This window comes from Panthera onca, chromosome A3 (genome assembly GCF_046562875.1).
Source record: "Panthera onca isolate mPanOnc1 chromosome A3, mPanOnc1 haplotype 2, whole genome shotgun sequence".
In the NCBI taxonomy this organism is placed as follows: Eukaryota; Metazoa; Chordata; class Mammalia; order Carnivora; family Felidae; genus Panthera; species Panthera onca.
The window spans coordinates 11,524,416-11,551,326 of record NC_138341.1 but is presented as its reverse complement, the minus strand read 5'-3'; the positions used below and the strand labels follow the sequence as shown (position 1 = coordinate 11,551,326).

The 26,911-nt window shown below is 43.6% G+C and overlaps 1 protein-coding gene and 1 long non-coding RNA gene across 4 annotated transcripts in view; one reads left to right on the top strand and one right to left on the bottom strand.

The window, feature by feature from the left end:
- Positions 1 to 26,911, top strand: part of NBAS (NBAS subunit of NRZ tethering complex) — a 329,610-nt gene that overhangs the window by 243,842 nt on the left and 58,857 nt on the right. The window lies entirely within an intron of this gene.
- LOC132689271 (uncharacterized) lies at positions 22,882 to 24,781 on the bottom strand. Its single transcript, XR_009614946.3, has 3 exons — positions 24,661 to 24,781; positions 24,370 to 24,522; positions 22,882 to 23,060 (listed from the first exon to the last, which is right to left on the bottom strand). It is a non-coding gene; the product is annotated as an uncharacterized LOC132689271 (long non-coding RNA).

Below are 26,911 nucleotides of genomic sequence, written 5' to 3'. Positions count from 1 at the left end.
AACCCAGCCTCACACAGATGCGAGGTTGGAAAGGGAGGAGTGCTTTCATAGCCTATGAGTTGGCGTGCTCTCCTTTGATCCTACACTGAAACTCCACAAGTGGTAGATTTTTTAAAGGCCAATTGCAGTGTAGAATCTAAAACCGTATCGTTGAACCCTTTGTACTCTGTTACATTAAAACCACTGGTCTATGTTGCACTCTGGGTGTATCTTTTACCCATGTGTGGTTTGTAATATAACGGGTTAGGCCTTTGGAAAATCGTGATCCGTTGAGTTATGCAGATCAACCAGATGTTGATAAATTGCATTATGCAGTATCGACAGTCACATGTACTAATATGAACACTCCTCTTAGCAGATGAGTCTTTAAGTATCGGAAAGCTGTCAGTCTCACAGTGGTGGATACGAGTTTTCCAAAATTCTAATTTTTTGCTTGACAGCTCAAATTTTATCAGTGGCAACAAATAGTATGAATCGTTTTCCTTGAAGTGACGGGCTCATTTTGTTCACTTTGGAGAAAACGTCTGCGAAATATCCAAGTCTGAACAACCAGAGTTTTCTATTAGTTGTTCTTTTAAGCAAAAATGATCATGTACGCAAAAAGAAACTACTTCAGTTCATAAATCAAACCATCACACAAATGCTTTTTCCTTTTTATGCTTTGGTATACAGTGAAATGCTTTGTGTATATATGTCAGTTCACCCAGAATATTAAAAACCCGTGCACTCAATGTTTGAGCCTTAATAATATTAGTAATTTTTACTCCTTCATCAAGAACATTCTTGTATGTGGAATTTAAGAAACAAAACAGATGTGGGGTGCCTGGGTAATTCAGTCAGTTAAGCGTCTGACTTCGGCTCAAGTCATGGTCTCATGCTTCGTGAGTTCGAGTCCCGTGTTGGGCTCTGTGCTGACAGCTTGTAGCCTGGAGCCTGCTTGGATTCTGTGTCTCCCTGTCTCTCTGCTCCTCCCCCACTCATGCTCTCTCTCTGTCTCAAAAATAAATATAAACATTAAAAAAAAAAAAAGAAAAAAACAGATGAACATAGGGGAAGGGAAGAAAACAATAAGATAAAAACAGAGAGGGAGACAAACCATAAGAAACTCTTAAATACGGAGAACAAACAGAGTTGATGAGGGGAGGTGAGTGGGGCGGGGGAGATGGGCTAAATAGGTGATGGGCATTAGGAGGACACTTGCTGGGATGAGCACTGGGTGTTCTATGTAGGTGATGAATCACTGGGTTCTCCTCCTGAAACCAATACTACCCTGTATGTTAACTAACTTGAATTTAAATAAATAAATAAAAATAAATAAATGTATTAAAAAAGAAGAAGCAGAATAACACTCTTAAGTGAAACTTTGCCAGCAAAGAGCACAGTGACTCTTAGTCCAGTCTGGTGCCACTCCCTTGATTTGTGCTAAGACCCCACAGTTTTGTCCACCATTGCTTTTTTACCAACCTATAAATGTCAATACAGTAAAAAATGATAAATAATGTCTTAGAGTCCTAAAAATAATTTTGACTCAGCAGACTCCTTGAAAGAGCCTTGTGGTTTGTGACCCACACTTTGAGAACCACTGTCATAGGTTATTGTTTTGGTTTTTTTTTATTTTATTTTATTTTTTTTTAACGTTTATTTATTTTTGAGACAGAGAGAGACAGAGCATGAACAGGGGAGGAGCAGAGAGAGAGGGAGACACAGAATCCGAAACAGGCTCCAGGCTCTGAGCTGTCAGCACAGAGCCCGACGCGGGGCTCGAACTCACGGACTGTGAGATCATGACCTGAGCCGAAGTCGGACGCTCAACCGACCAAGCCACCCAGGCGCCCCAATAGGTTATTGTTTTTAAAACTACAACTGTCTTTGATACGTATGTGAGAGATCATTTCAGCTTCCTAAATATTTATGATATAAGTAAGAATAATGAAGATTTGTTCTGATAAATGCATAAAGGATTGCCTTAAATTTTCAGTTCCTTAAAAGAGATTAATTTCTTATCAGTGTCCAGATGTGGAGATTCTGTAAATAATTTGAAAATGCGAATGGAACGTGTGCCTAGAAATGCCATTCTACCTCCCTTTGAACTTGTGAATTGTGCACTATCGGTTTTCTTTCTTCACAGTTTAGTCTCTAATTTTTTTGATTAGCACATCATCTTTTGTTGTTACTCAAGCTCAGCAGGGAGTTCTCTGGGAGGTGACCGAGAGATGTATCCAAAAGGAGACAGGGCTTGGATGAGGGGGCGTCTCCTAAGAGACCCTCAACTGTGTTCCCAGGCCAGAGAAAAGGTGATTTTTCTGAGGTCTCTTTGCTGCAGCGTTTGAGGGTGATGCCTAAATATGTTCCTCTACTTCACTAACACCCACTTTAGGGTTCAGAAAGCTGAAAGCAAAAATATCCACAATCAGTAAGTGTTAATAGCTATTGTTGGAACAGCTGGCATTGGAGAGTGTGGCCTGGGCCTGCGGCCCAATGGCCTCTCTGTCACGTTTACACCTGCGTGAAACTTGACTCCTTAGAGCTGCTCCAGAAGGTCATTCTGTGGACGGGCAAGCCGCAGCCAGGGGGCAGCCACACTCCCCACGGCTTCCAGTCAGCTCCTCTCCTGTGAGGGAGATTATGGTGGGAGAGGGAGAGAGATTCCACAAGCATTCCTCCTGTAGTTTCCTGTCCGTTGTTTGGAGTGAAGTTTTCTCCCCGTCGGGGGAGGATGGGGAACGGGCAGTGGGCTTTTTGTTCCCTTACCTGATTAGGCTTAATCACAAAAGCTGTTGCCAACAAGGGGAGAAAGGAGTCCGACTTCTTTTAGAACCTGGTCCTGGTGTTCCCACTTCATGAGGCCATTCCCCTCACACAGACGAGTTTCATGCTATGTCTTCCTGACACCCTTAGTGGCCTTTGCTTCCAGAAGGCTCTGAAATAGATCAGAGGAGCACACTCTTCTGACCCCCTGTAGACAAAACACCAGATTCAGGCATTATTTCCTCTCAGATTTTGCCCGACTGGACTGATAATTAAAACTCATCAGAAATGAAACAAGGAGTTTAAGTGAGAATAGAAAATACGCCAAGTAGTACAGGTCAGCAACTGTAAAATAGTCGCAATTTAAATTCCCAGAGGAAAAATTGACCTCCCCAAAATCAAAGCCTCTTGCCCTTTTAGAGTTCAGTTACATCAAAATACAAAATTCATAAGTTCACAAAGGTAAGGCCCACGGATGATTTTCCCTGGTTTCTGCTGTCGTAGCCAAAGAGGTCTGACTTAGGTGTTTGGGTAATCGCAGGTTCCTTCAGCAAAATACACTTTCTTTCACTGGAGTAGTGGAGCTTCTTCAGCACATCTGAAGTTATATTAATCCCACCTACAGTTCTTCATGCATCTCATTTTAAAAATAGAAAAAAATAAAATCATATCAGCATCAGCTCCATAGCCATGCAACTTAACCAGCCATGAAACAGCCAAGCAAAACATGGTTCTAGAGGCCTGGTTTCAGTTCAATCCAGACACACCTTCCTAGAATGCTGGACAGCACAGAAGTGGCTCGGTGACACGGGGGGAAGGAGAGTAGACACGGGAACCCCTCTGGATTTAGCTTTGCCAGGATGCCAGGTGAAGTCAAGCAAGAAGATGGGTTGACAAAGTCGCCTATCTGGAGTTGACCGTGGCATACGTTCACCAGGTGGGAAGGAAAATCCATCCATCCGTACTGCCTCCTCTCTGAGATGGATTTACTTTGCATGTCCCTGTTGGTAGCCACCCTGCCTTCCTGCTTCCTGCTGCATCATTTAGGCCCTGCGTTCCTCTCAGTCGAATCCCACCACGGCTGCTGCTGCCATTTTGCAGCAGAGTCCCACGTGTCTCAGAAACCAGTTTCCTGGGGGAGTTTGCCATTCATGCCCACGTTTCATTTTGGTCAAAAACCACCCTCCGCTGAAATCAATGGAGATGTTTTTGAAGCCTGTGCCCCTTTAGACCTAAAGAGGACCACTACCTTTACACTACCTTTCCTGGGTATGTGTACCCGGAGTTTATGTCTGTGCTACTTCATGAGAACAGAAATATTTCATGTTTTGGGGGTTTGATGGGGAAAGAACAATAAATAACATCCTTTCTTCTCAAGTTATGATCAGTTAAGAGATAGATCAGGTGGTTGGAAATCACAGCTTTGTTTTTGGTCAAATTGGGAGTGACAGACGTGGCTCGACCCTCCACATCGGGGTTCCACGTGTCGCTCCCTGTGCCAGACCTTCAGATGGCCTTCAGACGGCTCTGCCGGGCACACCCTAGGGCTGCAGAACTTATACGCTCTCTCAGAAGGGCAGTCTCCCAACTTGAGTTTTATTTGTGGGGCCCAGAGAAGAGGCCTCTAGATCAGGGCTGCCCAATAGAAATATGATGTGAGCCACGTGTGGAATTTGAAGTTTTCAAGTAGCTAAATTTTAAAAAGTGAAACAAAATAGGTGAAATTGTCCCACATATTATCATTTCAACATGGAATCAGTATAAAAATAGTAATGAGACACTGATTCTTTTTTTTTTAATAGTCTTTGAAATCTAGGGTGTACTTAAATTAAAGCACGTATCAGTTCCAACGAGTTACATTTCAGATACTCATTAGTCACAAGAATGTGTCGGATGGATAATGCTTCTTGGGAACCAGAGTCTGGGCCTGACCCACAAGTGTTTACCACTGGAAGGAGAAGAGCAGAAGAAAAATGTAGTCTCCCCGCTGCCAGGCAGGTCTCAAAAAGGAAAGAAAAGGACTAGCCACCTGTCATCAGTTTCTTCTCCCTGTGTCATCCTGTGACACCCTCCAGGTGTCACTCCTCCTGTCTTGAGAAGTGAAAGATTGGAAGCACCATTTACTTTCTTGGCGTCCAAAGGGAACTTTCTGCTTTATAGCTAAGGTAGGCACTCCAGAGCAAGAGAAAACTCTTCCTCCCACACATACCCAAATGGATGTCCAGCTAAATAATAATAAATTCTAAGACCTGAGCCGTTCTCTCCCATCTCCAGAAATCACTGTCCCCGCTACACAATAATGGTCATAATAGCCACCATTGGTTGTTTACCATCGGTTCCAGGTGCTGGCTTGACATTTCACCTTATCTCTACTAATGGTGAAAGCCCTGCAACGAAGCCTTCAATCTCAGTTTAGAAATGAGTAACTGAAGGTCAGTGGTTAAGTACTTTGTTCAAGGTCAGAAGCAAGTTAGTAGCTGAGCCAGAATGCCATTCCTAGTCTTACCTACTGCATGTTAGAGGTCTTCAGCCAACGATCGTCTTTACTCCATGTGGCAGGGCCCACTCGCTATGTTCGGAGGCAACCTGTTCCTTTACTGGGCCCATTTATTTGTTACTCTCTCATATGGGCTCCACGTCTGCTTTCTTGATCCCTCCTTTCTGTAACTACTGAGGAGTAGAGCCACCTGCCCTTCTCATGACTGCTCTTTGGGTAATAGAATAAGTTATGCCTCATATCACCCAAAACTTTACATCAATTCATCTTGTCCTCAACGGTTTATGTGTTCCTCTTAAAAAAAAAGAAAAAGAAAAAAAAAAGAAAAAGAGAAGGTTTCTCTGTGTCTAGTTTCCTAGCACTGTTGTAACTAATTACCAGGAGCCTAGTGGCCTAAACAATACAAATTTATTGCCTGACACTTCCGTAGGGTAGAAGCCAGGCAAAGGTTTCACAGGGCTAAGATAGAAGTGGACAGAAACCAAGGTCTCCGGAGGCTTCTGGGGAGAATCCATTTCTTTGCCCTCTCCTATGCATAACTGGAGGCTGTCTGCCCTCTTTCCCTGGCTCAGGGCTCCTTGTCCCCATCTTCAAAGCCAGCAGCAGTAGCCTGTCTCTGACCCTTCTGTCTTCCCATCTTCCTGTCTTGACCAACGCCAGGAAAGGTTCTCACATTTAAGGATCTATGTGATGAGATTGGAGCCTGTGTGGATAATGGAGGATGGTCTTCCCATCTCTAGGCCCGTATTGTTAGTCACATATGCACAGTCTCTTTGCCATCTAAGGAGCATACTCACAGATCCCAAGGATTAGGGTGTAGACCTCTTTGGGAACCATAATTGTGCCTGCCTATACCTATACATACACTAAGGGCTCAGAGACCTTATAGGCTTTATAATAAGGTTTTAAAAAAGGACTGGAGTTAGGGGTGCCTGACAGGCTCAGTCAGAAGAGCGTGCAGCTCTTGATCTTGGGGTTGTGAGTTTGAGCCCCACATTGGGTATAGAGATTACAAAAAAAATAAAACAAAACAAAACAAAAAACTGAAGTTAAAACCAAACTGGTAAAATGAAAAAAATATTTAACTCAAAGCTGAAATCTATTTTTATCTGTAAGTAAATGGATTTTAGTTTATTCAATATATAACATTTTAAAGCTAAATAAACCACACGTATCTGTTTCTAATTTCTGATGTGTGTATATGTATGCATATATGTATATATTTATTCATATATAGAGAGAGAGAAAGAACCACAGGGATTTTTATGTATAATTATTGGAATATTAAATGAAGATCTTTTTATTATAATTTTTAAAACAGATTTTAAGTAAAATCTACACGCACTGTGGGGCTCGAACTCACAACCCTGAGATCAGGAGTCACGAGCTTCACTGACTGGCACCAGCCAGGCTCCCCTGTTGTTAAGATTTTTAAAATTGAAAGGATATTTGACCCACATTTGTCTTAGGAAGCACTGACTGCATTTCTGAAGCTCCTGTTTCTAGGTGGAAAGTGGCATACTCCTATGTTTTTTAAGACTTTGGTTTTTCAGGGGGGCGCCTGGGTGGCTGAGTTGGTTAATTGTCCAAATTCAGCTTAGGTCATGATCTCACGGTTTGTGGGTTTGAGCCCTGCATTGGGCTCTGTGCTGACAGCTCAGAGCCTGGAACCTGCTTCGGTTTCTGTGTCTCCCTTATCTGCCTTTCCCTGTTTTCTCAATCTCTCTCTGTCTCTCAAAAATAAATAAACATTAAAAAAAAAAGTTTAAAAAATTAAAAAAAGACTTTTTTTTTTAAGAGCAGTTTTAGGTTCACAGCAAAGTTGAGAGGAAGGTACAGAGATTTTTCATATGCCACTTGCCCCCGTCCATGCACAGCCTCCCCCATTATCAACATCCCTCAGCAGAAGGTACATTTTTGTTACAGCTGATGAGCCTACATTGACACATCATCATCACCCAAAGTCCATAGTCTGCCTTAGGTCTCACTCATGGCGTTGTTTATTGTATGGGTGTGGACAGTGTACCCATCTACTCATCATTATAATATACAGAATATTTTCATTGACCTAAAAGTTATCTGTGCTTTGCCTATTCACCCTCTACTCTCAATCCCTGGCAACTACATCATTCTGTTGTCTCCATAGTTTTGCCTTTTCCAGAATGTTACAGAGTTGGAATTGCACACTATGTGATCTTTTCAGATCGGCTTCTTAAACGTGGTCATACGCATTTAAGTTTCCTCCCTGACTTTTCATGACTTGATAGTTTATTTCTTCTTTGTCCTGAACAGTATTCCATTGTCTGGATGTATCACAGTTTATATATCCATTCGCCTGTTAAAGGACATCTTGGTCTCCTCCAGGTTTTGGTGGTTTTGAAGCAAGCTGCTATAAACATTCATGTGCAGGTTTTTATGTGGACGTAAGTTTTCAACTCTTTTTGGTAAATACCAAGGAGAGCAGTCACTGGATTATATGGTAGGAGTATGTTTACTTTTGTAAGAAACTGCCCAACTGTCTTCCCAGGCAGCTGCACCATTCTGCATTCCCACCAGCGACAGGTGAGCTTTCCTACTGCTCCACACCTTCACCCAACATTTGATGTTGTCACTGTTCCGTATTTTAAGTCATTCTCACAATTCTGGTGGGTGCGTAGGGCTATCTCACTGTTCTTTTAACTTGTGGTTCCCTGAAGATTCATGATGTGAAGCATCTTTTTATGTACTTATTTGCTATCTTTATATCTTCTTTGGCCAGGTATCTGTTAAGATCTTTTGGCCCATTTTTTAATCAATATTTTTTAATTGTTTTAAGAATTCCTTGTGTATTTTGTAGAACTGTCCCTTACCAAATATGACTACTACAAATATGTTTCCTACTCTGTGACTCTTTTCTCATTCTCTTCACATTGTCTTGCAGAACAGAAGTTTTTAATTTTAATGAAGGCAGGCTATCAATTATTTTTTTCATGCATTTTGCCTTTGGTACTCTTGAAAAACTCACAGCCATATTCTCAGCCATATCCAAGGCTATCTAGATTTTTTTTCTTTTGTAATCTTTTAGGAGTTTTATAGCTTTATGTTTTATGGGTGGGTCTGTGGTCCATTTTGAGTTAATTTTTGTGTAGGATGTAAGATCTGGGTCTAGATGCACTTTTTTGCATGTGGATGTCCAGTTCCGGCACCATTTGTTGACAAGACTTTCGTCCCGTTATAGTTCCTCTGCTCCTTTGTCAAAGGTCATAGGTTATACTTATGTGTCAGTCCCCTCCCCAAATTTTACGGTGTTCACTGTTGCTATTTTATAATCATACTAAGCTCGACTGTGAAAGTATTATAAAATGTTTACTCAGTGTTACAAGATGACTAAATGTTAACTCTTTTTTTTTTTTTTTAATTTCGTAATAAGTATTTTTCCCATTGATCTCTGGTTATGGTATAGTCATCATTTGACTCCTTTAATTCTGAACTGATTGAGTTTTTTTCATACCAGATACATTGAGGAAATGTTTAAGTGAGCGCTTTTTCATTGCCATTGTTCTAGATGCTGTAAACAAAAGACTGCCCTTGAGAAGCTCGTGGCTGATTGGCGCAAATGTATGCATGTGTAACAGATGAATGATAATTTAATGTAAAAAGTACTGTTGAAGCATTTAATAAATGCTCTGTGTAGAAAGGAAGACACAACCAACATTTATTGAAGGCCTTCTGTTTCAGGCATATGTTTGTTAATGATGCCCAATAGTGACGATTGTTTCCAGATTTTCAAATGTGCAGAGCATATCTCTCCCATGTGACTTTCAGCTAGCCTGTCTGTGCATATTACTGTCATTGTGAACATTATCTTTCCGTTCCTCCTCCTGAATGTTTTTGCTTTTAAGGAACTATTTCCTTCTCTTTTCAAGGGTGAGGGTTTAGTCCGATAAGCATATCCTATCTTGACAAAAAAACAAAAAAAAAAACCAGGAGCTTGGGAGATAAGCATAGAAGAAGAAATTTAAAAAGGAATTGTTTTTCTTTTCCCATTATGACTGTCAAAGGCACAGAATCAATGGGAACAGAGAATACTTGAAGGATAGAGAATATGGTTTTTGAAACTTGATATAACATAACACAATTTACTCATATATAAATAAAATACAGATAGTCCTGAGAAAAATGACCTTTTATCACAAGACTCTAAAGAAAGTCTCCTCTGGTAAAGGTTTTACATGCTGTTTATACTTCCAAAGTTGATTATTTGTCCTACCTGCCCTTTTCCCATTTATTAAGAGTAAAAAATCCATAAGTTCCTAGAGAAGTCAGTCTGATTTTCCCATTTGGCTTAGGATCTTCTTTTTTTCAAGTGTACATCATTGGTTAATTTGTTCATTCATTGAACAAATATTTATCGAGTGCTTGGGAAGACAGCTTGTAAGATGGCCCTTAATGATCCCTACCTCCCAGTATTTAATCCCCTGTGTAATCCCCTCTCCTAGAGTATGGGCTGGATTTATTGATCTTCCTCTAATGAACAGAATACAGCAAAAATGATGGGATGCCATGTATAAAATTCAGTTACGGAAAGACTGTGGTTTCCTTCTTGGTCACTTACTCTTGGGGGATGTGGCTGCCATGTTGTGAAGAGCTCCATTTGACAAGAGACCACAGCTACTGTTACCACATGAGTAAGCATAGAAGTGGATCTCCTCCTGCCACCCAGCCTTATCATCACGTGAAACCACAGTCTTGGCCAATGGTTTGATCGTAACTTCATGAGAGACCTGGATCCAGAGCCACACTCAGACTCATGATTTATAGAGACTATGAGATAATAAATAAGCTTCTAAAATTGGGTAATTTTTTACACAGCAATGGAAAGTCATTATCAGCGCCTACTGCATATAAGGAATTGTTCTCATTGCTGGCTATATAGCACTGAACAGAATAGACAGGCACCTGGGACTTTAGGGACCGTTCGTTAGGGACAAATGGAAACCAGACAATAAAGAAGGATGATTAAGTTCAGACATGTGAGATGGCAATCAGTACAAGTGAAAAATAAACCTGGAAAGGACTCAGGAGGGCAGGATGGCAGCAATTTAAATAAGAAGGTTAAAGAGGACCTCACTGAGAAAGTAACATTCAAGCAAACATCTTAAGGAAGTAAGGCGGCAACAAGTTCTTTGGTTAGCAAAAGTAAGATGGACGGGGAAGTGAAAAGTCCTGACAGGGAATGTGCTGGAGGAGGAGCAAGGAGGCCATTGTGGCTGAAGGGGGATGAGAGAGGAGAGGAACGGGAGGCTCCATGCTAATTTTAGGATCCTTTGATCTAGCCCTGTGGGGAATGCTGGTGTTATTTTGATAGGGATTGCATTGAATGTGTAGATTGCTTTGGGTAGTAGTGACATTTTAATAATATTTGTTCTTCTGATCCATGAGCATGGAATGCTTTTCCATTTCTTTGTGTCTTCTGCAGTTTCTTTCATAACTTTCTATAGTTTTTCAGCATAGACATCTTTTACCTCTCCTGTTAGGTTTATTCCTAGGTATTTTATGGTTTTCGGTGCAGTTGTAAATGGGTTCGATTCCTTGATTTCTCTTTCTGCTGCTTCATTATTGGTGTATGGAAATGCCACTAATTTCTGTATGTTGATTTTATATCCTGCGACTTTGTTGAATTCAAGTATCACGTCTAGCAGTTTTTTGGTGGAATCTTTTCGGTTTTCCATGTAGAGTATCGTGTCGCCTGCAAAAAGCGGAAGTTTGACTTCTTCCTTAGTGTTTTGGATGCCTTTTATTTCTTTTTGTTGTCTGATTGCCTTGGCTAGGACTTCAACACGATGTTGAACAAGAGTGGGACATCCCTGTCGTGTTCCCAACCTTAGGGGGAAAGCTCTCAGTTTTTCCCCATTAAGGATGATATTAGCTGTGGGTCTTTCACATACGGCTTTTATGATCTTGAGTTACGTTCCTTCTGTCCCTACTTTCTTGAGGATTTTAATCAAGAAAGGATGCTGTAGTTTGTCAAATGCTTTCCCTGCATCTATTGAGAAGACCATGTGGTTCTTATTCAAGTCAGGCTGTTGACAGGAAGTTGTCAGTATGAATCTGGAGGTCAACAGAAAAGTCTGGGCCGCAGAAATACATTTCAGAATTGTCAGCATATAGAGAGGAGTCAAAGCCAGGTGGCTGGGTAAAATTCCCACGGGAGCAAGTAGGTGGAGAAGAAAAAAAGAGTGCGGGGCACTCCAACATTAGGACTTGAGGATGAGGAAGAACCAACACTGACCGGCAGACTTAAGATTTTTTTTAATATAACAGTTTTTTTTCTATTCATTAATGGAAAAGACATAGTAATGAATGAAAAAAAATGGTACTAATTTCTGTTGTAATTAGTGAGACTGGACAGGCCCTAGAGGCCAGATGGAATGGTTGGCCTTGGCCAAGATCCCTGTCTGCTTCCCATGATAGCAGGAGGGAGGCAGAACCGATGGACACAGATGTGATAGGAGATGGAAGTTATTAGCTTCTCGCTGCTTCTGTTTTCTCAGCGAAGAGGCAAAGAAAGAAAACTCGGTATGAGTATAAAGTAGGGACTGTGGAGATTTTTTTTTTTTAAGTTTATTTATTTTGAGAGAGCGAGTACACGAGAGGGGCAGAGAGAGAGAGAATCCCAGGCAGGCTCTTCACTGTCATTGCGGGGTCCGATGTGGGGCTCGAACCCACAAATTGTGAGATCGTGACCTGAGCCAAAATCAAGAGTCGGATGCTTAACTGACTGAATGCCCAGGCACCCCAGGACTGTGGAGACTTGAGACAAGAGAAGGTACGAAGCAGTAATCATATAGGAGAGTGGGGAAAAACAGGGAAATGTCGTCCGATCGCTGCCCACCTCCTAGCATTTTAATAAGTGCCTCTCCCAGTTTTTCATTGTAACCCTGATGATGAGCTCCCGAAATGTTAATAAGTCTCCCATCCCTAGAATCTGCATGTTTTGGACACACCTACCCCCACTCTGGAGCCTTGGCTTTGACCCTACGGTTGACCCTCCTCTTGCCAGATGCCTATTTTTATCCTTAATAAGGTTTATATGTTCATAAAACATATACTAGAATTTTTTTCCTTTTCAGTTCAGTTTCTGTATGATGAAATTCAAATATTAGGGTTCCTTACCTAAATGACTTCATACCAGTGTAGTGATTTGAACCATGCTTGGGCACAGTAAATATTAAAGTTAATGTTGGCTACTGTTGCTAATGCTGCTGCTGCTGCTGCTTTTGTTGTTAGCCCTGTGCTGGTCCATCGCAGGAAACCCTAAGGAAATGTGGGATGTGATCCCCACTTTCAGTGGCCTTAACGACCTAGGAAGACAAGGCAAACATTGGTAAAAACAGAGCAAGGGATTCAAGGCAGCGTGAAAATGAACGTGGATTTTTGAGTGTAATAATTTCCCCGTACGTTAGGTCATCTTACAGTCCCAGATCTCTTAGAGGGGTGGTGATGGAGCAGATATTACAATCTCCAGTGGGAAGGTCAGATTCCTGGAGGATCACCGTCCTGAGTTTTAAATAGGACTAAGGGTCCAATCCCATTTTCACGCCCAGGTCTTCCGATTGCAGACTTGATGGTGATCGCATGACACAGTTCTGCTTTAGGAACTGAGAAGGAAGGTCACTGGAGCTGAAATAAGTGAGGTCCAGGACATCATTATTTTGTAGGCTCACAAACGCATAAAAAGTCTAACTTTAGTAAGTTGGAGAGTTTGGTCCAAATGGGCCTCTGTTATGAAGAGTCCCCTAAAGACCAGTGATTTTGAACGTGACGTGGAGATGAAGTTAAGCCAGTGGACGCCTGTGAAGGGCCACAGCCTGGGGAAGGACCGCGGAAGGAGGGGAGAGAGGTAGCGGCTGGGTGCCCGGTTGTCCAGGTGCTGGTGCCTAGTGTAGTTCACCCGCTCTCCGTAACCACCAGGTGCGGTAGACGATGCCGCCCCTCTTTCATGGTGCATACAACAGGCTCAGAGAAGCTAGGGGACTTAACCTAAACTGCTAGCATCTGAGTGACAGAACCAGGAGTTGACTTTAAGTCTGTCATATTCTGAAACCTTGTTCTGAACATGCTGTTTATACAAAAACTGTAGCTCTGTTTTACAAATTTATTTTCACTTACTTAATTTAAACTGATAACATCGTCTGTGCAGGGTAGTGGGCAGCTAGGGGACAGTCACTAAAATATAAAACTGAGGTGCCTTTGTCAGGGCAGTGACCTGGAAATGGCTCCACGTGTAAAACATTTGGAAGCATAAACTGGCAGGAGGAGATCAGCCTCCGCTTTCCTCATGCTCGGGCTCCGTACGTCTTATTTGTTGTTTATTTTGTATTTTTTTAAATGTTTGTTTATTTTTGAGAGAGAGACACAGAGACAGAGCACAAGCTGGGGAGGGGGAGAGAGAGAGGGAGACACAGAATCTGAAGCAGGCTCCAGACTCCGAGCTGTCAGCACAGAGCCTGATGCAGGGCTTGAACTCACAAACTATGAGATCATGACCCGAGCCAAGGTCAGCGCTCAACTGACTGAGGCACCCAGGTGGCCTGGTACATCTTATTTGTAAACACGTGTGTGGCTCAGAACGGAGCCGTGTAGTGCATGGAGTTAGCATTGAGCGCTAGCTCAGGGACCTAAGGAAGGACAGTCCCACGTGTTCTTTGCTACGGCAGATGTACAGTGAGCTCTGCTTTAGAATTCTGTGATAGTTGGTTTCTTTCAGGCTGTAAGGACCCCCCCCCCCCGGGCCCCAAGTCTGATCACTTCAGTTTATGGGGCATGATAGTAAGAATACTGTGTCCACTGAGGATGTGAGTGAAGGAAACTTCTCAGTGAACAACTCACAAGTCATGAGTTGGAGGTGTGAACCCCCCACACCGTGCATATGAAAATTGCCCCTGGCCCGATCCTTTTTAATTGTCTCACCGTCCAACCTCTATGGCTTCCTTTGGCCACAGTGCTAGTCTCTGGTGCCATCAGCTGTGCTCAGATTATGAAGCCAAGCAGATGACCTATTTTTAACAGGCTCCTTTTGGCTGCTTCCTCAAAGGAGGATTGTGGACGTGCATTTGCCGTGGATATTGGGACATGCAGAAGTCTAAAAGTTGGCCCTTAAACATCAGTCAGTGTCCTCGTCACCCCCCCAACAATAAGGGGAACTGATATTCCCTTCCAAAAGTCTACCCATAATCCTCCGGGCCGAGTAGTGGTATGGGTGGACCAGTTGCCTTCACTTACCTCTTCACATCCAGCCTTCCAAACAGATGCCAGAAGAGAAAGAAGACAATGTTGATTGTAATGTTCCTCTGTGAATTGTCCAGCCAGCCCTGGGAAGTAAATGCTTTATCACCGTTTTTACAGAAAAGAAAATGAAGGCTCAGGGAAGTTGAATAACAGCTCCCAGTGTCTTGTGAGCTAAAAGTGGCAAAGTCAGGATTTACATAGAGGCCTGCTCCCAAAATCTCGCTTTCTGTTATCTCCCTTGCCTGAAAAATTTGGCTGCAGGAAGCCCATCTGGGGCGATCATAATTATTGGCCTGACTGGCAAACTGAAAACGCATTCTGTTTGTGCTGGGAAAATTATTTCAAATTGGCTAAAGTAATAATTAGTGACAGAGATTGAAAATTGGCCAGTCCAATCATAAATGATGGTGCCCCTGCTCCCGAAGACGAGTCTGGCGGGACACGGAGCTGGAAGAATGTGTTTCTGGGGCCCCTGCAGGCCTCCCCGTTAGGAAGTACAAGAAGGAAGGCACGCCCCTTGCAGGGCAGGGAAGGCCGCAGGCTCTGAATCCGCAGCGGGTGGAAGTCGTGGGGATGACACGGGAATAAAGAAGCCACCTCAGAATCATGTGCCGCAAATGCCAGAGCATGTTTTACCATGAAAATAAAGCAGTGGAGAAGTCTGAAAATACCGTCCCTACTGAAATGCTCTTCCCCGGCCGACTCCCCAGTTCCGAACCGTGTCTTGTGCGGTTGTAATTCCTCAGTGCCGTGGCTTCTCTTGACTTCTCCATTCTTTGTTCATCCTGTAAACTCCGTTCTCTCATTTTAGTACTGCTTAAACGTGTAAACGGATTTACCTCCTAATCGCTCTTCTATGAATACTTTCCCCAGCCTGTGCAGCAAAGGAATTTGGAATAAAAAGCCACACCCCCTCTTCTGAGCTATTGCCTACTGCTTTTTCTGAGCCTTGGTACCGGTGGGAAGATCCGGTGTCATTACGCCCACCTCGGGATACTGGTTGTTTTTGTCTACTTGACAGCTGGAGGTACTCTTCACAGAGAAAGATGGTCAACGGATACATTTGTGATAGGTTCGTGATTGATGATTTGATATATGTGATTCGTGATGTGGAAGAAGCAAGGTAGACATGGTCAGTAGGGCTGGGGTATAGCCAGGAAAGGCCCCAGAGAAGAAGAGTCTTCGAGTCGAGTCTTAATAAATGAGGATATTTTGTCATGAGTACCATGGAGGGAAAGCTTAGAAGGGGAGGAACACTCCAGACAGATATAGTAGTTGTCATAAAGGCATAAACAAACAAACAAAAAACCCAGAAACCTAGTACCTTCAGTAAACTACAAGAAATATGGTACGAATGAAAGGGTAAGAATGAGGCTATAGTGATAAGGCAGGGCCTGGTAATGAAAACTCTCACATACCTGACTAAAGAGTTTATATTTTGTCCTGGTCATGGATCAGACATAAATTTTAAGCTGGGTAGTGATGCTGTTAGATTCTCACTTTAGAAAGATCACTTTGGGGACACCTGGGTGGCTCAGGGTCCAACTCGATTTTGGCTCAGGTCACGATCTCACAAACGGTGAGATTGAGCCCCACCTCAAGCTCTGCTCTGGCAGCTCGGAGCCTGCTTGGGACTCTCTGTCTCCTCTCTCTCTGCCCGTCCCCCCGCTTGGCTCACACATGCACACGTGCGCACGCGCGCTCTCTCTCTCTAAATAATAAACTTAACAAAAAAGAAAGATCAGTTTGGTGACGATTGGAGAAGGAACCTATGGCAGCAGCCTGGGGACAGGGAAACTCCAATGTGAAACCATGCAGCATCTTTTTTCCTTTTTTTAAATTGAAGTATAGTCGACATACCATGTTCTGTTAGTTTCAGGTGTGTAACACAATGATTCGGCCATTTTGTACATGATAACAGTGCTCACCACGGTAAGTATAGTTACCATCTGTCACCATACAGAGTTGCTGCATTATTATTGACTGTATTTCTTGTGCTGTACTTTTCATCCCCATGACTTACATATTTCATACCTGGAAGTTTGTAGCTCTTGATCCCTTTTACCTATTTTGCCTAATACCTGCCCCACCCCCCACCCCCCACCCCCCAGCAACTTCCAGTTCTCTGTATTTATGGGTCTGTTTCAGTGTTGTTTGTTTTGTTTTTTAGATTCCATATGGTAATTTGTTTTTCTCTGATTTTTTTTCACACAGCATAGCACCCTCTGGGTCCATCCATGTTGTCACAAATGGCAAGACCTCATTCTTTTTTATGGCTGAGTAATATTCTGTTGGGTGTATATAACACATCTTTGTCCATTCATCTATCAGTGGGCACTGGGGTTGCTTCCATATCTTGGCTATTGTAGATAGTGCTGCAGCGAACATAGGGGTACATATATCCTTTCAAATTAATGTTTTTGTTTTTCTTGGGTGAATAGCAGTAGAATTGCTGGATCATATGGTATCTCTATTTTTAATTTTTTGAGGAACCTCCATGCTGTTTTCCACAGTGGCTTCACCAGTTTACATTTCCATCAGTTGTACATGAGGGTTTCCTTTTCTTCACATCTTCTTGGACGCTTGTTATTTATTGTCTCTTTGATACTAGCCATTCTGACAGGCATAAGGTGGTATCTCATGTGGTTTTGTTTTTCATTTTCCTGATGATTACTAATAAGCATCTTTTCATGTGTCTGTTGGCCATCTGTATATGTTCTTTGGAGAAATGTCTGTTCAGGTGCTCTGCCTGTTTTTTAATGAGATTATCTGTGGTTTTTTGGTGTTTAATTGTCTGACTTCTTCATATACTTTCGATATTAACCCCTTATCAGATAAATCATATACAGATATCTTCTCCCATTCAGTAAGTTGCCTTTTGGTTTTGTTGATAGTCATTGCAGTGTCTTTTGGGTGATGGTGACGGACCAGGGTAAGGCATCAACACCAGACTCACCTGACTTGTGATCATTATTGTAGTATTGGCATATGTGCTGTATGTATTTGTTTTTGTAGCGCATTTTTCTAAACATCCTGTGAGGAAATTCCACATACTATATAACCTTATTTTTCTTTGTCTTCACTGAATCACCTAGCAGAGTTCCTTAATCAGAGCATAACCAGTTTTTGTCCAGTATACCTGGTCTGATGAGGGATATTTAATGCCACGTCTCTGTCTAAAGACTGTGAGACATTGATGCCACTGATCAGCGGATGTCAAAAATTCTCAGGAGGAGAACAGAGAAAAGCAAGTTTAAATCACCACTGACCCAGGAATTTGAAAAGTGTCATACGTTAATAATGTGGCTTCTCAACATGTTGAATTGAATGTTGATGTGTTGATGGATCTTAGACGCATCTTAAGTTCTTTTGATGGTAGCGTGGTGATGGAGAAAGAGGCAAGTTTATAGTCAGATTTCCTGAGTTGCCCTCTGGCTGGGCCTTCGGAAAATTACTCTATCTTCCGAGTTTTCCTCACTGTATAATGGAGAACAATAATCACTACTATATATATACAGATTAATTTTTTAATGTTTTTAGACACAAGTAAAAAATCCAATTAAACTGGCTTAATTGACCAGAAAATTTACTGGCTGATGAACTGAAAGGTACAGAGGTGGGGCTGACTTCAGGGTCGTCTGACCCAGCAGTGAGTGGTCATCAAGGAGCCAATTTCTTTCCATGTCTTTTCCCCCGCTGTCTTACGGTGTTAGCTTCATCGTAAGGTTCTTTGCTTCAGTGTGATGGCTGGAAGTAATTGGGGCTACGCTGTTTCCTAATTTACATCCAGGCAGATCGAGTGAGCAAGCTCCCCACAGACACCACACAGAAATTTTAAGTTTACGCTGGTAAGATCACCCCCGGAACCAACCCCTGTCGCCCTGGTATGCCAGGTCCTGACTGGCTTTGATCTGGATTTACCTGCACTAATAATCACTGTGGTGAGAGGGGTGGGGTCCCCTGAATGATCTACCTGAAGTCTCCCCAGAGCAGCACTGAGTGGGTCCTTTGCAGACTGCACGGTCAGCTCTTGGTACACGTGCTTTCGAGTGGATATCAGGAAGATGCCCACGATATCTGGAACATGTTCACGTGTAGCTATTGTGAGGATTAAATAAAATAACCCTTATAAAGATCTGGGTGCAAGTAGGTACGCGGTATTAGTCGGTTCCCCTCTGCTTTTATTTATCGCTCTATTTTATTCTTACCTAGAAGGTAAAAACAAAACAAAACAACAACAAAAAATACCCATTGATTTCTTTTGGGTCCAATTTGAAAACTCTAGCCACAGTTTTGGTTTTAAATGACCCTGCGTAGTTGTAAGTGTTGGATTAAGATCTGGATTTTCAAATTTACATTTGGTTTTGATATACATTTAGTGGCTCTATGTAAAGTGATCTTAATAATTACATGATAGGAAAAGGTTTTTAAATGAAAGTGTGAACGTGTGCTTTCAGAGCTTGCTAAAACCTGTATACGCACAACAGGGGTGGACGGTAGCATTCGTTACCGATTGCGGTAATGTCTCATCTCATTTCTAGCATTCTTCACGTCTTTCCCTATTAAGATAAAAGTGACCTTCAAGCTATTGAAAAACTTAGGAATGGAGAAGCTTATGTCACCACTGAACGTGAATAGTAAAAAAGATAGGGCTATTCACACTTGCCGAAGAATAATATTTCTGTGGTTATTTTACAAGGCAAAAGGCAGAGATAAAGTGGCCTCTGTGTCCTGCATCATTCATTTTTATCATATAAGCAATTGATAGTTAAAGCAAAAAGGCAAAGTTATAACATTGATTTTCTGTGAAGTATATAGCCGAATGTGACAAGACATGCCTTCTTATTTTTGTGGTTGAATATCTGGTTAACTATATTAAAGCAAAATTGTTAAGACTTCTCATTTTTCATTTTCTGTTGCATAATATTTAAGATACTATGTCATAATATTTTATATTTGTAACTTAAAAACGGTGCTTAAAATGCTATCTAAGCATTGGGAATAAAAAATGAAGAAGATATGGGCCCTGCTCTGATGGATCTCATAATCTAATACGGAAAGCAGACTTAGAAATAAAACATCTGTGCAGCATTCAGCGTCCACACAGAAATTAATGTTATGCCATCAGTAAAACATAAAGTAATTTCTCCTTTAATGAAGTCAGTTCAATATAACTTAGGCAACTTTGATACTTTGTAGCCTCCGTGTTTGCTGGCCCCTGCAAACCGTCCTGTTGGCGCTGGAGCGGATTTGCAGGTGTTTTACAGACTGAGTTATGACCCATTAGTGCGGCCTGTAATTAAGTGTTGTGATCGGTATTAAAAACAATCAAACCAAAAAAGACTAGTATGTAGATTAACATCAGCAAATGTCAGTATGCGTCCCACCAGAGTAGGGGTTGTATTGTTTCGGGAAACTTTTGTTTGCTTTTAATATATGCGTGTATAGATACAGACAATGAGTTTTGGTATGTAGTGTGTTTCTTACTCTGGGTCTTAGAAAAAAGGGTTTGGAAGCTGCTGGGTCAGCTGATAGGCACCTGGCTACATATACCAGGGGAAGCACATCCTTGGGCACCTAGCCCAGGACAGGGTGTTGGTATCCCTTAGTTCTGTTACAAATGTCGTCTAAATCCAGAACTGCCACCTTCTTTCGTCTCCCCCTGCCCCACTCTCCCCACCTGTCTGGACTCTTGCAGTGACCTCCTTCCTGTCCCTCAGCTGCCATCCCAGAAGCCACCTCCAGCCATCCCACATTCTCCATCAGCCAGTTGATTGGGTCCTTCAGAAGTTTAAAGTCCCCAGAGCTTACAGTAAGAGGTCGCACGCTTCCTTTGCCATTAGAATTAACCTGGGGAAGCTTGTGCAAAGGAAAGATTTCTTTCCACCGGTGCCAGTGCCTTCCCTAACTCCACGGAGAGAGTTGTAAGTCTAGCAAGGGCTCGGGGATTCTCACTTTTGCAGTAGCGCTCAGTTATTTCAATGCGCGTGGTCTAAAAATCACACCTCAGGGAAATAGCGTCCAAGATAAAGGCACGGGCATGGTCGAGTTCTGGTGAGAGCTCTCTTTCTGGCTCACGGTTGGCACCTTCTTCCTGTGTCCTCGCATAGTGAAGGGGCAGGGAGCTCTCTGGAGCCTCTTTTTATTTTTATTATTATTATTTTTTTTAAAATATGAAATGTATTGTCAGATTGGTTTCCATACAACATCCAGTGCTCATCCCAACAGGTGCCCCCTTCAATGCCCATCACCCACCCTCCCCTCCCACCCCCCATCAACCCTCAGTTTACTCTCAGTTTTTAAGAGTCTTTTATGGTTTCTGGAGCCTCTTTTATAAGGCGCTAATTAATCCCTTTAACCAGGGCTTCACCCTTGTGACTGAAGTACCACCCCTCCCCCCCAGGCCCCACCTTTGGGGGATGGGATTTCAATATCTGAATATCTGAATTTTGAGGAGACACAAACATTCAGACCCTAGCACTTGCTATCTAAGATTTTTTTAATCATAATTTTAAATGGGTACAAAGGAGGATGTAATTTTCTATATTTTAAATGTTGGCATTAAAGTAAAACTGTCAGGTAGCTCTGTTTGTGTCCAGACTCATCTACAAATCACACAGCGATTTGATAACTACCACGGTCCCTTTAAAAAGTACAAGAACAAGCACATCTCTGGCGTTAGAAAGGTCGTGTTCTTTTCCAATGACTTGTACTGTTTCTTTTGTCAACAAGAAATAAAGGGCACTAGGTAAAGGCAATAAAGACTGATTTTTTTTTTAAGTTTATTTATTTATTTTGAGAGAGAGAGAGAGATGGTGCGAGTTGGGGAAGGGCAGAGAGAGAGAGAGAGGGAGGGAGGGAGATTGATTCCCAAATAGGCTCCACACCTTCAGCACGGAGCCTGACGTGGGGTCTGACGCGGGGCCCGAACCCACGAACCCATGAGATCATGACCTGAGCCGAAACCAGGAGTCGGATGCTTAACCAGCTGAGCCACCCAGGCGCCCCAAGACAGATTTCATTTGGCGGTAACTATTGCCGCAGGGAGGACAGCCCGTGTTTATTGAGCTCAGCTTCTCTGAAATGAAAGGCAAGAGACTAAACGCTGGGGTGTGCTAAAGGAAAGGCCCTCAAGGGCTGGTTTCTAGAACTGGGCCGCTCTCTCTTTGCTAATTGACGCGTACCCAGAAGGGAAACAACTCCTTGTGTCTTTATGACGGAAGAGAGTGTGCAGGGTGGGGCAGGGGCTCACTGACGCTGTGCCCCCACCCTGCCACGGGGTTGGGAGCATGGACCACCTCCTTGGATGTCTCCTTGGATGTCTGTGTTTTAAAGAGAAGCTTCCAGATTTACATCTCAAAGCGGCAGAGAGAGGATTTACAATGGCAAGCTTTCTAAAGTCACTGCTCCAAGAAGGGTTCAGGGGCCTATCAGCCTATCTCTGGGTTTGACTGAAATAAACAGTAGATTCTACTGGCAGTTTTGAGCTTTCTCAGGAAAGAATCTTAAGAGAGACTTTGGTCATCTTAAGGGTGCTGGGTGGCTCAGTCGGGTCAGGTAGGCTCGGCGGTTTGTGAGTTTGAGCCCCGCATCCAGCCCTGTGCTGACAGCTCGGAGCCTGGAGCCTGCCTCAGATTCTGTGTCTTCTTTTCTCTCTCTGCCCCTCCCCGGCTCATACTGTCCTTCTTTCTCTCAAAACAAACAAACAAACAAAAAAACATTAAAAAAGACTTTGGTCATCCTAGAGACAGAGACATAAACTGCTAGATCTCACAGTAGTCTGCTCAGGTCTCTTAGTGAAGGAGTCTGGGAGTTGGTGAATAAACACACTGAGTTGTTTTGTGCCAATGCAGTGTTTTTATACTTAAAAGTATACGTCTTTATACTTACAAGTCCTTTCTCTGCATCAAAAAGAATTATAGAGAGAGAAATTAACATGTAAAGTTTTTCTTGTGACCAAAGCACTCTGAGATTTTTTTAAAACTTTTTTTCTGTATTATTGTTTCAGCCATACATTTGATGAAAACAACATAAATGTGTTAACTTTTGATCCATAAGAATTTATCATAGCATTAAAAGTGTATTTAAAATGTACCTCTTAATGAGATGCTTAGGGCTTTAAATATTGCTTCTTAATTAGTTTATGTGCCCTTTGATGAGCACTAGTTATGGCTAGATTGAGATTGCCTTCAACATCAGCTCTTTCCCTTTTACATTTTCAGAGATAGGAATATTTAAAAACCTTGTTCACAGTGGATGGGGAAGGAGCTTTGTCAATCTGTTGTTAAAAATTATTTTTAAGGCTTTATCAACTGACAACTCCATTAAACCTTTCATAAATTTTGTTGAAAGCAAAAGAAGGGGAAACCGTGCTGTGTGCGAAAAGACATTCATTATCCAGTTGTCGGAGGCCTGTCACACACCAGGATTTTCAGCTGTCCCTTGTTTGGTGGTCTGGAACTTTGTAGATTCCAGGTCCATGCGGGAGAGTCAGATTCAGGAAAAATGTGGTGCATGTCTTTCTTATGTAAGTGGAGGAAGGCCTCTGTGAAAGGAGAGTCGAGAAAGAGAAATAAGGTTGACATCCTGACTTCCAGAGTGTTCTCCAGATCAGTTTTAGGACAGAGGGTTTAGAGAAGGTGAAGATTTAGAAACTGATTCCCTTAACACTCTCTGCCCCGGTATACCCTTCAGAAGAGCTTTGTGTGCGGCTCACTGGCCTCGAGAATGTGTAAGCTCCTCACCGTGGCCCCCCTGGGGAGCCCAGCCCTCCTCTGCATCTGTTCCCCTGCAGGACGGTCTCGTGCCCAAGCACCCACAGACACTCCGTGGACACCACCGTGGGCTTTTCCTCACCCCTCGAACAGTGACCGTCCAGGTCTCGTGCGGGAGTGACGCTAGAGGAGGTAGTGTCTAGTGTTTTGTGGGGATGGGGTTGTGGGGGAGCCGGGGAGCATCGAAGTCCTGGGACCACTTGTTTTCAAAAACACTTCTTCCTCCTTTCCCAGATTCACTATTGGCTGGTGCTCTGTACCCACCATCCACCTCCCTGAGATTCTTTGAGGTAGTGAGCCGCTGGTTGTGGGGGGAAGATATTCGATCCCCCAGGAGTTCTAGAGTCACAGCCGCAGAACATTCTCATTTATAAAAGCCTTTCTTTAAAGTCCCTATGCTGCTGTCTCTGCCTGAAATCTACCCCACCCGCTTCATCCACGTGAATTCTTGCTCATCCTTCAAGTTCTGGTTCAGATGTTACCTCCTTTGTAAAGACTTTCCTGCCTTGCCGAGACCGACGGTTTTTTCCTTGATACACCCCCCATGCTTAGTTTTATACTTGTTACATTTTAGAAGTGCTTATTTTGTGTTTGGCTTTCCCAGTACGATGTATGTTCTTCAGAGGTAGAGATTGTGTCTTAATTTGCCTTTGTATCCCCTGTGCCAAGACCAGCTCTAGCGAGTGGGAGAGGGGCAGGGAGAAAGGGAGACACAGAATCAGAAGCAGGCTCCAGGCTCTGAACCGTCAGCACAGAGCCCGACGCGGGACTTGAACTCACGAACCACAAGATGGTGACCTGAGCCGAAATCGGACACTCAACAGAGTCACCCAGGCACCTCAAAATACAGGAGGTTTTAAATGGGGACCTGAAAAGAGAGGCTATAGGTCTGTCCTTTATCAGCCAGAGATTTTCTTCCATCTGTCATATTTGCTGTGATGTTAAAAAAAAGAAAAGTGAGGAATTTTGCCCTTGATTTTTCCATCATCTTATATAGTTACTATTAGCAACGTGAACAGTATATGCAGATGCTGATTTTTCTAGCTGACTGGAAGTAGCAACTGGGTTTTCTTGAGTCACCTGCCATTTCCTAAACACCAGCCTTATCTTCAAAACCACGCTGTGTTCATTTTAAAAAGAAAGCAAACGGTCTCTGCTCTGCAAGGTTTATCGGCCTTCAGGTACGCGCAGATGAGGAGAGTTGTCTTGGTGAATTTTGAATCAAGCCATTACCTGAAAATGATAGCACTGATTGTGTCGACTTCTGCCTCAGCTCCCCAGTCGGCGATAGAGAGCCGTCCGGCCAGCCTGGTGAGTGGGCCCCTCCGTGTACCCCCCGCCTGCCCGGCTCTTCCTCATTCCCCGGCAGACCTCTGCGTGCACCCCGGATTCCAGCCGAGCCAGCCGACTCCCGGGTTCCCCACTTGCCCCTTTGACCTGCTGACCCCTCGGGATGCGTGGCCTGTCTTCACGCCTACGCACCGCAGAGGCCGGCCTTGGCAGTGGCCGCCTTCGGAAGACTCACTTCCGGTCGGCCGGAGCGCCCCTTCCGAGGCCTGTGCACCGTCTCCTAGATGCCCTATTGCAGTTTTGTAACAGCCGTGCTGCTCTGTGATGTCTTTTGTCTCTCTGTGTTTCAAACTGGACTTGACCGTACCCGGGGGCAGGGACCTGATCTAATTTTGTCTGTGCTGCCAGCACCCGGCCCAAGGCACACGTACACCGTGTGTTCACCGGGTGTGCATCCAGTGCATACGCTCAAGGTCGCCACGGGTTTAATGTCCCGGTGTCTCTTCCTGCGTGGCTTCCAGTTGCCACAAGTGGCATTGTCCTGATGGCACACATCCGATCACGGGTTTTTTTGTTGTTGTTCAAGTCCTTTAAAATATCCTTTTGCAGTTTTAGTCTCCGAAGGCCCTCTCACAGGAACAGGACGCCGCGGTAAATCGGAGCCTTTTGGCCCCATTCTGGACCACAGGTTTCTAGGGACGTATTGAGAACATGTCATTTCGTTGCTCCTCTGAAGGCTCTCCCCCAGCCCCAGCTACCGTGTTGATCAGAGTTGAGTAATCTAACAGCTGTTTTTTGTCTGTCTACAATGTGCGGAGCATTGAATTAGGTGCCAGGAAACACGGAGATTTTAAAAAGCACAGTTTCTACCCTGAAAGGATTTCCTTGTTTAGTCAAGGAGATGTAAAAGTAACCCAACGATGTGAATGTGGTGTGATATGTTCTTCGATGTGGATGAACGTAGAGTGCTTTAAGAGCGCCTACGAGTGGTTTATGACCCGGAGAAGAGGTGATGTCAGGGGACGCTTCCAGATGTGTGAACTCTAAACAGATTCTGGAAGGACAGATGAGGGGAGGCTTGAGAAAGGATGATGTTTTTTCCTCAGGTATCTGCATTTTCATATTTTTCTTTGAAGTAAGATTCTCTGGCAATGTGTTCCCATTTAATGGGAACCGAGAGGGGTGCCTGGGTGGCTCAGTCGGTTAGGTATCCAACTTTGGCTCAGGCAGTGATCTTGTGGTTCACGAGTTCAAGCCCTGCATCGGGCTCTGTGCTGACAGCTCAGAGCCTGGAGCCTGCTTCAGATTCTGTGTCTCCCTCCCTCTCTGTACCTTCCCTGCTCGCACTCTGTCTCTCTCTGTCTCTCAAAAATAAACATTAAAAATAAATAGATAAAATGTTGTCATTCGCCCACTTGTACATTCAACATATTGGGCAGCTGTTCCGTACGAGCCACCATTCTGGGTTTGGGGCTCTAGGAATGTAAATGACAGGGAGGCAGCCAGCAGATGGAAAGACAGGTGTCAGTTATGGAGAAGAACAAACACAGAGTAAGGACAGAGAGAGCACCAGGAGGTGCTGGCTTTCGTAGAGTGGCCAGAGGAGGCCTCTCTGATGAGGCAGCGTCGGTGCCGAGTCCTGAGTGAACCTCAGGAACCAGCCGTGAGGATGCCTGGAGGAGAACATCGCAAGCGGAGGAACCCACATGTGGAAAGTCCGCTGACGGACTACACGGAGGCCAGTCTGCCTGGAGCGGAGCAGGAGTGTAGAAAAAGGAAGGAAGTAGGGTTAGACAGATAGGGTGGGGTGAAGAACAAATCATAGGGCTTCATAGGGCATTGAAGGCTGGATTTTATTTGTCGTAAATTAGGAAGCCGTTAAATAGTTTTGAGCAGAGGAGTGACGTGATCAGATTTATGTTTCTAAAACATCACTGTGCGACTGGGTAATGCTGGAGTACCCGGTTAGCCCCAGGATCACAGTGGCTTAACACAACCAAGGTTAATATTCCCTTGTGCTCCCAATCCAGTAAGAGACTGCAGAGGGCTGTCTACCACAAAGTCACGTAGGATCCAGGCTCACGGGAGCTCTGCCATCTTGTATTGGTGCCATCTGGGACCAGCACTCTCTGCCGCGGCTGGGGAAGAAGGGAGACTGGATAATGACGCACGTGGGTTATGCGTTGCCTTGGCTCAGAAAAGAAACGTGTCACCTCTGCTCAGATTCCGTTGCCTGCAACACGACTCATCCTAGCTGCAGGGGGATTGGCAAATGCGGTAGAATCCACGGAATCCTTGTGTCTGCTGACTGCTGCACTCTCTGCCTCATCCG